This window comes from Mesocricetus auratus, unplaced genomic scaffold (genome assembly GCF_017639785.1).
Source record: "Mesocricetus auratus isolate SY011 unplaced genomic scaffold, BCM_Maur_2.0 Super-Scaffold_100010, whole genome shotgun sequence".
Classification (NCBI taxonomy): domain Eukaryota; kingdom Metazoa; phylum Chordata; class Mammalia; order Rodentia; family Cricetidae; genus Mesocricetus; species Mesocricetus auratus.
This window is the reverse complement of record NW_024429194.1, coordinates 45,760,639-45,775,961: the sequence shown is the minus strand read 5'-3', so window position 1 is coordinate 45,775,961 and position 15,323 is coordinate 45,760,639. Positions and strand designations below refer to the sequence as shown.

Genomic DNA, 15,323 nt, shown 5'->3' with positions numbered 1-15,323 from the left:
ACTCCAGTGTGCTTCAAGCAAGGTCCTTGCAGATGGTGTGGAGCCAGGATCTGGTGTGTATGTACTTTGAAGAATAGAAGAACTCGTCCTGTTGTGGAGTGGGATACCTTTCCGAGCATGTGTGTTGATTTTTCTTGTTCAAAGGCCTTTCATATAGTCCTGAATCCTTCAGACTATAATTTAAAGCAAGACAGCCTCGGAGGATTTATAGAGCCATTCTCCCTTTGGCTAAAGCCCTGGATGGTCACAGACCACTAGATTTAAAAAGGCAGCCGAACTTGTCCAAAGACCAACATAAATTTTCAGAGCCAGAGAAAATGGTGCCTGCTTATTAAATTAGTGAGAATATAGTATTTGGCAGCTACAAGTAAATGATGCTTTCCCCCTTCAGTTGGAAGCAAGACTATTAGAGTCATGTGATGTTAGACTCACATTTGTCAGGTTTAGCTACATTAATTGAGAATAATTTGCATGTTTCATTGTGAGCTTACTACAGACCTCCATTTGAATTTGACTAGATAAATGGCTTCACCTTTGCCCCAAAGCCCCCTGTTATGAACACATTTAAAACAATTTTCTCCCAGCATACAGAAATAACCCATGTCTGGACACGAAAAGGAGATGAGGAAGGAGGATGGGAGGGATAAAGACACAGAGGGAGGGGACGGGGACAGACTTGTCTCAGAATCTTCTACACTACTCCAGTATTTGTCATGAGGTTTCCCAAGTCCAGAGTTGGGCATGAACTTCAGGGTGTGTCTTTCATAGTCTACTTGTCCCAGAAATTTATAGAAATTATTAATTTTGGTCCAATAAAAGCAGTTTTTTCTTTTAGGGATTTATCCTATGAAGCCATTTTCATTGACTTCAAGATTTGGAAAGAAAATATATGTAACCGTAGCTGATCCTGGTATTTTTCCATGCCTTATAGGAACTTTTCCAAGTCTTTTTTTTTTTTGGCCTACAAAACAAAAATAAATTATAGGTTGTAGACTCTGTAAAGCCGATTAACTGCAGAAGCCTCTAGCTCCTTTCTGAGAACATGGTACATAGCTTTTCTAATCATAACTGTTCATGAAGGGATACTAAAGCGGTGGGCAACTCCTCCTCCACCAACTTCAGAGATGCTCTTGTGAAATAATACGGTTAGAAACAGGTTATATTTGGAGCTGTATTTTCATTAGTTGACTATATTGTGTTTCTATGGAAATGGAAATTATTTCTCCTAAACTCAATGGGTAGAAACTCCAGGTTCAAAATGAAAGAGGGACATCATGCTCTGATTAGTGTCTACTTTCCTTTCTTGTGTCGTGAAGTCAGCATCTGTGATTGTCTTCTCTTCTTCTGTGTGATGCTTGCAACTCAATTTGGGGCACACCTAGGAATAACACTTTAATAAATTTGTATGCAGCCTGTCACAGAAAATGTCTACATTTTTTCATTTTTACCCTATTGAGCTTTGTAAGTCACATCTGTCATTGGTTAAAAATTCTGTCAACTACTGTGCTGAACTAGGTTTTTTTAAAGTTGAATTTGTATGTTTTTACACAGAACATGGGTAAATTCATTTAGTAAATGCATGCTGTGAGGCACTCTTTAGATTCTATATATTGTCCAGGAAATATCTTAAATTGGGTCCTAAAAGTTGAATAGGATATTGGTCAGTAAATATGAGGAGGAAGAAGGTGATAATAATCAATTATAATGTAGCTAGTTTCAAAGGATACCCTTTGATCACATATCTTGTAACATAGCACCCCTTGATTTAGACACAAAATAATGAGTTGCTTAAATGTGATTCATAGTCTACTCCTGGCTCTAGCATCTACTGGCTATGTGAACTGTCTCATTTCCTAGCAATCTCCCTCCCATTTTAGAGATATTAGTGTAAATACCTCCCAGTGTTGGCAGGGCTAATAGGAAGGGTAACACTGTCTGACAGAAACATATGTGAACAAAGACTCAATGTTAGCTACTGCCATTCTCCTTACTGAGTACATGAAGAAACAGAAGCCTAGAGATGCTCAGTAACTCTCTCACAATTAGAGAGTGATGTGATTTAAGATTTTTCCTGACTCCTCTTGTTCTGTGGTCTAGATTCCCTACCACTGAGAGGTGTAGGGAAGAGTTGTGGTAGATGTCAAGGCTTGGGGATGTTGAGTGGTGGAGGGAGAAGGTGGCAACATGAGGGTGTGAATCTGTATTCATAGGATGTTCAGTTTGGGTTTGAACAACTTGTGAGGAATTTTCCTGGTGGTTATCCTTTGCATTTAAGTTTGAAACATAACACCCCAGCATTTCCCTTTGGTTTAAACTATATTCTAATCTGGTGCAACATTTTCAGTGAGTAAATAGTAGACCAGAGATTTTTCTGATAAGATCTTAGAGGGTGTTTTCATTGAATGACTGTCTATATGTACACCTCATTCCAGGCCTCAGAAACATGAATTCCTCTGTGCTCTCTTTTCTCAGCTCTGGATTTATTTGATTTAAAGATTCTAACTCCTAACTGACACTCACTGTGCAGTCTATGGGGCCTCTCGTAGTGGATCAGTATTTATCCGTAGTATACAAATGGACTTTGGGAGCCCATTCCACATTGAAAGATACTCAGCTTAGACATGTGGGGGAGGGCCTAGGCCCTGCCCCTAATGATGTGACAGACATTGATGATCCTCATTCTCCCTGGGAAGCAGAAAGGGGATGGAATGTGGGTGTCATGGGATGGTGGGAAGGATAGGAAACTGTAAAATAATATTGTTCCTAATTTAAATAAAAAATAAAAAGACTCTAACTCCAGCGAAGTTCACTGAGGCTATAAATAGATATGTAAACCCAGACAAGGTGGTGGGACATTTTATAAGCTTTAGCAAAAATGCATTCTGCTTGTTGGGAAATTGGTTTGGGACTATGAAAGTAGAACAGTGTGCCATCTCATGGTTCATTCAGGGCCAACCTCACGGAGAGGTGTTCTGAGCAGTTGTTCAGGCTTCTGTGCCCACATAAGCCTCACCCTTGACTTAATCCTTGCTCTGAACGACTTAAAATTCTTCGAGTATTTGAACATGAATTCTACATATTTCTGATGCCCTTGTCCTTAGATGTTATGTCCTCAGCACTTGATCCATGGGTTTAGTGATGTGTTACATGATCTGGCATGTGGCTGTCACGTGTTTTACAGAAAATTATCTCTACTGCTAGAACTGAAGTTTGGTATTAAACCTAGTGAATCCCTTCTGTTTCACAGCACTTAAAAATGGAACTGCAGCTAATATGTCCCACTCAATTCTCCTTTTATTTTTATCGCTAAGCTCATTGGCACGCTACCCTGTTAGGTTCATATTTGTCAGTTCATGATGATCTTGTGCGTACACTCTTCATGTATACCTACAATCAAATCAAATAATTAGTTATAAATTTAATAAATTATCCAAGTGAAACTTTATGGTTTCTGATTTGGGGGAGAAGCAACCCCTATGTTATATAATATTGCAGATCAAATAAATAGCCACTTTGAAATGTATGTGAGAGTAGGATGAACTGGCAATCGGATTGGTTACTAGAGCCAAGGTTTTCCATCAAACAGAGAAATGTGGCTCAAGCCTCAGCAGCCATGACCACCTTCATCTAGTCAGGATTGAAAAGAGTTGGATGAGATTTAGGGACACAAGGTCAGACATTTCCAGAAACTTAATCCTTAGTAATTCAAGGCACTGGAAACTATTCATATAGCTGCAGCAATAAGGGTTGAAGTATGGAAGCTGTTGAAGAAGGAAGTCTAAATGTTATTAAATGCCCACCTCAGGAGCCACGGATAACTAATAAAAACAGATATTTGATTAACTTGGAGATTTTTTGAATGAATTTTATGTCCAGCTTTGATTTTTGGAGATTATACTGATTACATGAAATTTCAGTTTAACAAATTTACAGAAAATAGCGGCAAACATATGAGTTATGTCATCACTGAAATATCAGAATTCTATCCGTGCATGTCGTTCTTATAATGCCCTTTATTCATCTGTATTTGTTTAGAATATGAATGTATGATCTAAAAACCAAAGACTCATCAATCAAACCATTCTTCACCTGCTCTCTCTTCAGAGACTATCAAAGTAGTAAATTAAATTAAATTAAATAAACCCAACATTGTTTTAGTGCTCGGCCATCATAAAATATTACTGGTTCCAGATGAATGCCTGTTTACAAGGGACCTTTGAAGATTTAATAGGGATATTTGGTGAATGGAATACCATGCATGTAATGAAAACATTTACATCATAAACAAACAAAATTAAAAACAAACCATCACAGAAACATAAATTCACAAATATAAAAAGAAATTTAATAAACATTTTATATGCATGTTAATAATAAGAAAAATAAAAGGACACAGGGTATGAACAGATATTCTACAGCAAAAAATTAAAAATAACTCAAAGTTATTTTTAATATCCCTAGTAATCAAATAATTTAGCTTTAAAGAAGACATAATTTCGCATTGAAAATGAGTAGTGATTGAAAAATTGTACCACTCAATATGACTCAGTACTGGGATGCTGTTAAAAACAGCCAGTATTTTCATGTGTCTAGGATGGGAAGATAACTAAATTATCTATGGTATACTTGAATACTTAACAAAATATTCAGTCACGATTTTGTTCATTTTTTACAGATTATAATTACAGAAGATTACTCATAAGAAAATTCTAATTGAGAATATCAAAAGATCATGATTTATGCAGCATGAATTAAGTCATTATTACAAGTTTGTGTGTATGTGTGTGTTTGTGTGTGTGTTTGGTTGTCTATGTGTTTGTGTGCAGTAAAATAAATGCAGGAGATACACCCAAATGTCTTTGTGAAATTTGAAATTTGATGTTTTTATTTTCACTATCTCTACAGTACTAAGATGTATCCAATACCCACAATTCAGAGGGAATCAAGAGACTGTGACCTCATATATTCTTGTCTCTATATTTTTCCTTTTTCCCCAGAAACTACAAAAATCACAAGTTTCAAACTTCAAATTTTGCCAAAGCGACCTTTGGGTCTGAAAATATTACCATGAGAACTAACTTTAGAAACCTATTACTGCCAGTGATCATTGGAGCCTGGCTCTAGGGGTCCAGGCCTAATTTCAAAACTGTTCCTCTATTTGGCCATAAATATAAACAGTGCGCTCCACTTTTTGATTTAGAACTGAATCATAATTTCTTTACCTATAGAGTATATTTTAGAAATCTCCAATTTATTACTACCTTTCTAAGACCACTATTGTGCAAGTAGGCACACTACCTAATATACAGCTACTCCTGTTAGGGGTGACATACCACCTCTAATTGAGAAAAAGGCAAGGTCCTAGCCTGGTTGTCTGCAGCCCCAATTAATGAGGCCTCATTCCATGTGAATTTGATACACCCGCCATTTTAATTACAAATCTTGACATTTAGATGTTCCCAAAGTCAACAGTCATCCCAGCAGGGTTAGCCACATTATCACCAATGAAATGAATGGAGAACAATTAGAAGCTAGAGGAAAGTTTAGCTTCAATCACTCACAAGAAGTTTTGCAACTAAACCCATCTACAATTGCAGTGTTAATTTCTTTAAACTTAGGCCTTAAACACTTGTCACTCATGACAAAGAAGGCCTGAGTCCAAATGGAATGTAAAAGAGAAATTCCTCCTCCTTCTTCATCCAGGCTTCTGCCAACTAGTGACCCAGCTGTCATGAAGTGTGAGGGAAGGTAGGACATCATTGGACCTGAAGTTGTCATGAGGCCAATCAGTCAGTAATTGGGCCAATTTGCTTAAATATCCATGCTAGAGAATCAGTTCCCTAACTAACCAATCTGATGACATATGAGGTCTCATTTTCAGGAGTTGTGACCATTTTCATCCTTGGAATCTGTTCACTGTCTTTTCTGGTCTGGAGGGATCTTAGACATGGAATATACGGTCACCTAAAGAACACAGAAGGGTGCTAAAATTTGTATGCTTGGATACTAGCTTCACAGGGCCAGGGATGGGTATGCCCACTACACCTGCCTCAGGCCAACACTGACCTATTTTAACTAGAATGCTGCTTGAGGTGTGTAGGATAGTCATACAGCTCAAGTCTGAATGAAAAGCATCTCCTAGATATGTTTGAGGGTGCTGTAAGAATCCATTGTTTTTTCTATCAGACTATTAACTCATTGTCTTTGGAAGGTTCTGGATTTCCTATCATTCTCTGTAGAGGTTTATTATCTGGGAGCTGCTAGGTTGTCTTAAAAATGAAGGTTTCTTTATTTTCCCCTTTACAAAATTGGCTGCTGTATTTGTATCCAAGTCTCATAAATTAAAATACTTGTCAAAATAAATGAATAGTATGTTTGTTATATTCATGACTTAAAATCACATTTGATTGCTTACTCATTAATCCAAAAACTTAAGCAATGCACTGAGGATTGCAGTCATTAGAGGAATAAACCCAGTCTCCTAACAGCCAGCTGTCATGGAGAGCACTGCACAGTTGTGCTTGTTTCTAAACTGTGTGTGTGGATGGACAAATTAGTTTTACAGTTTCCCAAGATTTGCTCTGGAAGAAAATCCAATACATAGATGTAATCTATCAGAAAACAGAATTGGGATCATGGTATACTAAATAGATTTTGGATGGCAAATTATAAAACGCAATTTTGTCTTGAACCTCAAGGATGGACAGAGGCTGTTCGGCCTACATGGTTGTGGGTGTGACCTTTCCTATTCCCAACTGGTTGGAGAGTCAGAACTGAGAGAACTGATAACTTGATGACAGAGAACAAAGCCAGACAACCTTATGAGTGAGGCCTTGTTCTCCCTCTGGGATACAGAGAGAACACTGATCGCTCCTCTGCTTGGGTAGTATTTTTCCATGCACAAAGCACTGTAGTAGGAGTTCGGAGTATGATGTCCTGTTATGCTTCATTCCATTCGCTCACATTTAAAGGGGCAGCTGTGCTTCTGTCTCAGTGTATTTCATGAATATTCCAACTATGTACAGCAGCCCCAGTCCACAAGGCACTAAGGGCTGCAGTGGTAGGAGCCATGATGTCATCAGCAGAGTAATATTTTCTAGTGAGCCTTTGACTCTGGTCTGACCTTTTCTGCTCACATTCCAAGCTTGGTTTTCATTGTTGTTTCTGTGCACTAACTCGTATTTTCCTAATAGACTTTGTTTCTGTCTTTAAAATTGCAACTATTTATTAACTCTATTTTAGTAGTGTGATTCAGGATTTCAAGCTGGTAATCTATGTTTGGATAGAAGCAGGTAAATTAAAATCCGCATGCTGTGTGACAGGTGGGGACAGATGCAAGGACACAGTGTCACAGGAACCCTGGGCAGTCTGTAGAGGGCTCTCTAGTGGGAAATTCTGAGGAGGCCACCATAAATTAGAAGCTGAACTGACCCCACTCAGATCTGACGATGGAAAGACCACAATATCAACAGTATTGTGTTTAAATGTTAGAGGCTAGGATGGAAGACTGAGAGCCATCGAGACCTTTCTGCAGGTAGGGGGATCAAGCCAGAAACAATGCCCCATTTGACTGTAATGGACTGGTCCCAACACAGAAAACTCAGCCTGAAATTCCATCTTCTGCTAGAGGGCTGTGTTGCACGTTGGCAAGGAAATTTCCTAGGGGTATGTTTCTGAGACAGTGTTAAGTTTAAGTATTAGGTTAGCTGGATAATATTAATTTAGAATATTAAAAAGAAGAAAAACAAGACAGCTGGACATACTGAGGCTGAGTGTTGGTTACACTGTAAATGTATGTGACACCTTCTAAGTTATAAGATGGTTTTCCATGTACTATTTTATCTTCTAATGCTTAATATATTTGTTTATAAAGTGGAGCCTTTTAAAATGTGGGTAGTGTGTGTGTATTCCTTTCCAACACAGCACCATATTTCATGTCTTATTTCTAACAATGCACACTTTCTGGAGACCTTCAAAACCCTTGAGATTGGACAAAATTGAGGAAGTATGAAGTGCTCTTGCTGGGTAAATGGCAAGTCAAGCCACCATGTGTATTGGGATCATCTTTGAGAGTATTTTAGTCTTTTAAACCCGAGTACTTTATCTTCAATTTTCTTGTATGTCTGATATTATTAACGTATTCAGTTCTGGAGCAGAAGAAATATCATTACTATATAAGCAAATACATTGAGTTTTAAAGTTTTTGACATTTGTATTATCCTGGTGATGGTCATTTTGTGTCCTGACTGCATCCATGCACTCTTTCCATGGCTGTGCTCCCAGCTACAGCTGGATTAAGATTTAGTGGTTGCCACTTGACCGCCCTGGGAGCCAGGTTTCCCCGCTGTAGATATGAGTTGTAATGCTGTTTAATAAATGGTAAATGGTTTTCAGAGAGGATGTTAAAAAATGCATTGAAAACAAATTCAAGGTTTTCTCAAACTTGTCAACTGGTTACATACCACTTTAAAATTTTAATTCAAGTCATTCAGAGGGAGAATATGATTCTGTCTAATGTGTCTAAGATATACCTCACTTCTTAGCAGCCTGCTACATAATTAAAGGAGATAAATGTATTTGGGGTTGAAATATGGATGGCTTTTCAATAGGCATATTTTTTGTTGTTATGGGACAATTTAAGCAGAAACCTTTTTAAAACATGATGAGGATGAATAGAATTCTTAGCACAGCTGAAGAAATACTGTTGTTTTCTTTCACTTCAAGCTTAAAGCTACAAAATTTATAAAGGCCCCCATTATGAGTTTTCCATTTGAAGGGGAAATAGGTTTATCTCATTTACTGAGGCAGGTTGACTGGCATTCCTGAGAATGAAGTCACTGAGTACTTCTGAGCATACTAGACCAATGCTAGCATCTGATGAAGATGCTAATGGGGACCTGCTCATTTTTCCTGTGGGATGCAATGCTTTTAGATGTCAAGATGCCATGAAGAAGGACCTATTTTGGAATCTTTGTTTAAGGTAGCATCAAATCTGCTCTTGTAGGCAGGCAGTTGTTGCTTACTGCTAAGCAAAAGCCTGGATTTCGGTGAGATCCCAGCTGTCTTCAGCTGCTGCTCACAGGCCGCACTGAGCTTCCTCCTCTTGTGATTTCACAGTCTTACTTAGACATAACTATGTGTGTTAAGATTTAGGATGAGTGACCCGAACCTGGTGTTGTCAGATTATGTTCTTTGTCTTTTAATTTTACTGTACACTTGCTAGCAACATGGAATATGTACAAAACGGGAAAAAATGGCAATTTGTTAAACTCAACAGTTAAACTCAAAGAACTCGATATGGGAAATAAGCCTTTCTTCATATTAGTTCATTAGTTCATTTGACATGTAATTAAAATAGAATCACGTGTTCCTCGGTGCAATTGCTAATAAAAATGCCTTTATAAATACAGTTTGTTATGCTCTGTGAGCATTTGGTTGGTTCCTTTTTATTCTCTACACAGGCTAAGGATAATAACATCAGATTATAAAAATGCAGGCTATAAAAGTGACAGAATGCTAAAGGTTGACAAGAGAATAAACCACACAATGAATATTGAGGGACTTTGAAGTAAATGCACTTGGTGGCATTTGTTGTTAAAATATTTACTTGTCAACTTAGAAGCTACAGACACTAGCAAAGCACTTCGAGTCACAGCCACATGGGAGGAGTGGCACAAACCACTCAGGGCCGGGTGGGGGAGCAGCACTGTGCCTCTAAGGGCTGTGTGTTCTCGTGCGATGAAAAGGAAGAATAAAAAGAAGAACCAAAATTGCCCATTTGATGTTTTTGATCTTGGTAGTGCCTGTGTTCCTCTGTCAGCTCTGTGATGAAGAGATTAAAGAGAAACAACAAAGTGAATGCAGGGTACGGATAAACAAGTCAAGTGGGACTTAGTCTACAGGCCAGGGGATGATCTCCGTGTTAGGATAGAAAATGAGATGTAACCACCATTGTGTCTCGGGCACCATGATAACCATTAGATATTCTGGGAATGTTACTGAGGGAATTGGTATTGTCTCCTCACCCAGAAACACACATACCTCACTGGTTGATGGGGAATCAACATCCAGTCGGGCAACATAGCCTTTTGGTTCAAACATAAGTGCAGATCTGAGCCCATGAAAGAATAGTACTAGAGTGAAATTGCACACATAGCTCTTTTGAATCAGATCTGTTATTAAAGAGTGTGTTATAAGTTATACAAAGTTATTTTAGTTCATTTGGGTCTTTTATGTTTATAATGGTTGACTTTTCCATTCCCTTAATCTTTACAAAGTACAAAGTAAGTGGAAGATGGAAATTCTCTCCACACTAAGGTCTCATTGTTTAATTGGAGACCCTAAGATAATAATTTTAGATGTCTCTAGGAAGGGACATTGTACTTAACAAAACCAATCCCTACATTTACAACAGCACTCAGTACTGGCAATTGAAATCCAGCTTAAGAACAAGAGTTCGCATGTATAATAAGGTTTTCATTTTCTTGTGTTCCCTTGTCCTTTATTTAAGATATAGTATGCTCTTGAGAAGTACACTACACCTGGCTCCTCAAACAAACAGTGGTACAGAAGTAATAGAACCAATGACAATTTCCAAAGCTATGTCTTGTGATTCTCTTTGAGAACCTGTTTCTAAATGTGAGAAGTCACAAAAATGACAATAGTAGAAGACTTTATAACATACGGTGATCAAAATCAAGCACACCGAATCCAGGCTGTTTCTTGGAGTACCTGCCTGTATTGTACCCTGTGATGTCACTGGAGCCTTTGTTCGGGACATACCATGTTGTATACTACACATGGCATCCAAAGTGCTATACAGAACACAAGCAAAAAGCTGCCTGAAGGCACCTTGTTAACATTCCAGGCATCTATGTGTTTTAGATAACAGTGCCTTTATTGTATATACAAAGTTTTCAGCTTTTATATAACCACAAGGAGATTGACTATTTTATTACCATTCAACAGCATTTATGAATCAGATCAAGCTATCAGTCAACTCTGAAAAATATTGAAGATGCTCTTCATTCAACAATATTAAACATTCAGCTATGGTTTAATTTGTCATGTAAAAATAAACAAGTTATATCTTGTTAGTGATCAAAATTGCTTTATGCTTAATAAAGAATAAAAGTATGTGTGTTTCAAAGAATTATATTAAAATAATGTCCTCTATCATTGTAAGTAATGCTTGATTTATACAGGTGTTTTATATACCTACGTGCCTGCACATAAAGCTTCCCGTGCATAAGGGGGTACTGCCAGTGAAAGCAGACTCAGAACCCCTGCAGTAAGCAGCACTTGACAAAGGAGGCAGAGTGATTCCATAGATGAAAGCTGGTCCTTTATTTTGCGATGATGCCATGCTATTTAAGCCCGTGTCTTTGCTTGCCCAGATTTGCTCACCTTTGTTCTTCGGCCATTTCTGGTATATACTGCATGCCTCCACACAGAATGGAATCTTAGGATAAAGCTCTCGATGGGAGTATCTAGGACCAAATTGCTAATGCTGCCCACCTTACTTTCTACACTGCACACTGTGTCCTCACTTCCATTCCATATAAACATTTGCATATAAGATGAGAATAAGAAGATGCACATACATTTGTTTAAAATATATTTAAGGCCAGCAAAGTGGGTTAGTGTACAAAAGGTAAAAAGGCTTGTGCCTTGCAAACTTGCTGATCTGAATTCATCTCATAGAACCTATGTAAAATATGAAAGGAGAGAATTGATTCCACAAAGCTGCCCTTTGGGCTCCACAAAAGCCTCATAGTACATATATATGCCCACAGAAGCCATATAACACATATGTGCACATGTGCTCCCCCCTACATTGTATAAAAATTTTAAATATCTTTAAATTTTGAATTTGAATATATCTACTAAAAATTGATATATTGGATTTTAGCGTATATTTTACTTTATAATTCACTCCTTTTTATTCATCAAATGCATATTCATATTTATGTTATATTTATTGTTCTAACTCATGGAGGTAAAATCATCCAAAACAGAAAAACACCAGTGTCCCCTTGAAGTTTTGATTCTGATGAAGTGAGGATAGATAGTCAAGAAATGAAAGAGATGAGAAAATATAAAGCAATAAGTATGTGCTAAAAACTCTAAGTATTAAAGGGCAGACTACAGAGAACAGTCGGGATGCTGAAATACAGTTTGGCCAGCAAAAGCCTAGCAATTTAGTAGAGATGCTGAGTCTTTGCAGTAAAGGTCATAAGATTCCATGAGTAACTTTCCCAGGAAGATAGCATGGAACAGCCACTGAGACAGGTATGAAGATGCTAGTCTAGTGCATAGAGTCCTGGGGACAAGCTAGAAAGCAACTCAAACGTGTGGTCAGAAGTATAATCTCAGCGGCCATAGCAAGAGTGTAGGATATCCTCCGTGTGAGGAGAGAAGGTATTACCAGCACGTGAACATGAGCATAGGACAGGCATGATCTCAAAGTTTTTCAAGATTGTCATTAATGCTGAGCTGAGTACTCAATCCACTGAAGGGACTACGTCTAGGTAGAAACAGACCAGCAAGAAGGCTGCTGTAGTAGGGAACTAGATCCAAATTGGTAACAGTGACAGTGGTGAGAACTGGTCAAAACATGGTGACATTTTCAGACTTGCTGAAAAATTGAACATGTGTGCAGTTGGAGAAGACTAAAGGTAGAAAATTGCTTTTAATTTAGATATGAAGAAATATAGAAAGAAATTTGAAAGATGTACAGTTTTGGGAGGGATGGCCAGTTGATCACATAATCCTGAAGCTTGGTCAGAAAGTTTGATAAATGTAGAATTTATTTGACTCTACTCGTAGTCAAGCATGAAACAGGTGAAGTCATAACTGAATGTTGACATAGGTCCCTTAGCATTTTCAGAGATCATGTCATAAAGAGGGATAAGTGGAGGGACAAGTTGAAGGGGAAACCTGGACAGTATTGTGTTCTGGAAAGTACACAAGGAGATTGCATAAAGGATTACATGTGGTCAGTGGTGTCCTAAATCAAGGAGAAGAGTGGTATTAGCTTCAGCCACCAGGAGATGGTTTTGACCTTGACAAGAGCAGATTCAATGAGTCAGGGCCTGTTCAGAGTCCTCAAGGTTTGCCTTATAGGCAGTCAAGAAATGGCATGGTTCCTGTCTTCATGAATAGATCTAGAGAAGACTTTTGGGGTGGGGGAGATATACAAATTAGTAGCCTTTCTGTACCTTCCTAAGTGTATCTGGAAATTAAATGGCTAAAAACAGAAATCTGTGAGGACAGAAGCTGAGGTTGTAATCAAGCCATGTGAACAGATCCTGTGGGTTTATGGGAGTTTGGAAATGTCATGGTTACACTTGGTAACATGAGAACAATAGTATCACAGAAGGCGAACAGAAGGCAGTCCAGCAGATCAGCTAAGTAGAGGGAAGGCATCAAGTCAGATATTTCCCATATGCGTTTTGCATAGTTTGGGTTATAGTAGCTTCTAAAGTACCAATGTGAAAATTTCAATGTAAGAATTTTAAATATAATTCTTTCCTTCATGTCTTCCTCTGGGAGGAGGTAACTCTGCATGCCTTAAGAGGAGGATGCAGAAAGCCTCTCCCATGTGCTAGATGCTGTGAAAGAACAGCATGATACTTTATGCTAATTACTGGACCTCTGTAAGACAGTTTCCCCGTAACTCTGATACCTGGTAATATAACTGTCTTGATGAATCAAGTGGTTTAGTTAACAAGGACCTCCAGAATGTGACTTAAGTGACTTATCAGTTTGGAGGCAAATGTGAGTGTGTGGACATGGTGATATGGTGGCTCTTGAGATGGAGAGCAGCTGGTAGAAGCCCTCATCAGCCAGCCTTATGGGGCTGATGAGATTTGGGGCATCAGATAATGAGGATCTGAGTTAGTTCTTTCCAGGAGTAGACTTTGTTTCATCCTTTGATCCAAATGAGGCTTTGCTGTGATACATCCCATAAACCATGAGACTGAGTTAACTGAGGAGACCATTTCATGTGGAAATCATCCAGGTCCCATAATTATCATCTACAAAACAGCCATGGAACACTTCATCTCCAAATAATGGAATTCACTTTTATTTAAATATAAGATCCCCATGTCCAAACTAGACGTATTCTATTATGTGTCATCTCTTTTCATAGTTTTCACTTTGAGGAAATGTTGTTGTGTGTGCTAAATTTCTGGACTGAAAACAAAACCAAACCAGATTCCATTTGGTCCATCACTGTGAGAAACAGAAACAAACAATTGTGCTCTCTCCTTAGATGTGTGGGTGCAATATTGTCACTGTACATTCTGTAAGGTTTTGTGGGTACAATGTAGAGACAATAGTAAAGTTTTCATAGACTAAGTATATCTAATGAGTTAACTTATGAATTGTCCAATTTTAAGCTTTTGCATTATATTTCTAACTGATGTTATTTTTCTCACCCCAATATTTAAAGTGTATAGATGATACTGAGAGTTAAGGATGGAGGAAGTAAAGAAACAAGATACCACTTCTATACAGTTCAATATGCCACTGCCTAATTGATGGGTATATCAGAATGAACATTCAGAATATATGTGAATTCACAATGAGCAAAGTTGAAATCATAATTATCATAATTATGGCATAGAAGTAATGAAGAAAATAATTCAACCACATTTTAAAATTGATTCTATTTTCTATGTCAAGATTGAAAGGGTAAAAACCTTTCATTTTAGCCAGATGATTAGAAAGATCTAGTTTTGATGATTATTTTTATAGTGGAATAATCTTTCATTATTAATCTATTTAAGTCTTATCTCAAGTCAGTTCACCAGTGCTAGCAATTAAAGGTAGAAAATGCATGTGCTCAATTTCAAGAATTAAAAATAATGCCTTGGGAGTAAGCATTTCTTTTCTGCGGTGAATGGATTGTTGGATTTTCCAATTAAAGAAGTCTCCATACTGGAAATGAGTAGTCAATTATGGAAATTATTTTTGAATAGCCCATTTACATATCCCTAATTGTGTTCATTTCTTTTGAAAGACTACATTGGAATTTACAGTGTTTTGATTGGTTACCCCTGCATTTGTGTTATTAATATTATTGCCAACAAGGTTCCCCTATGAATGGGCTTTGAGCACCTTTATGGATATGTCTGTATCATTAGTAAACTTGCTTTATTTAATGAATGAAAACTATCCAAAGAGTTACTAGCATTTTTCAAAATTAGTTACATTGTACTTCTTTTGGTTGATAGTAGCACGCATGAGCTACCTCCTGAATTCACATTTGACCTTTTTTACCTTTGTCAATGAGGCAGATTTGAAATCCCTCTATT

General features: G+C 37.7%; 1 protein-coding gene across 2 annotated transcripts in view; it reads left to right on the top strand.

Annotated features, from left to right (window-relative positions):
* Positions 1 to 15,323, top strand: part of Pard3b (par-3 family cell polarity regulator beta) — a 953,942-nt gene that overhangs the window by 331,904 nt on the left and 606,715 nt on the right. The gene's annotated exons all lie outside the window — the stretch shown is intronic.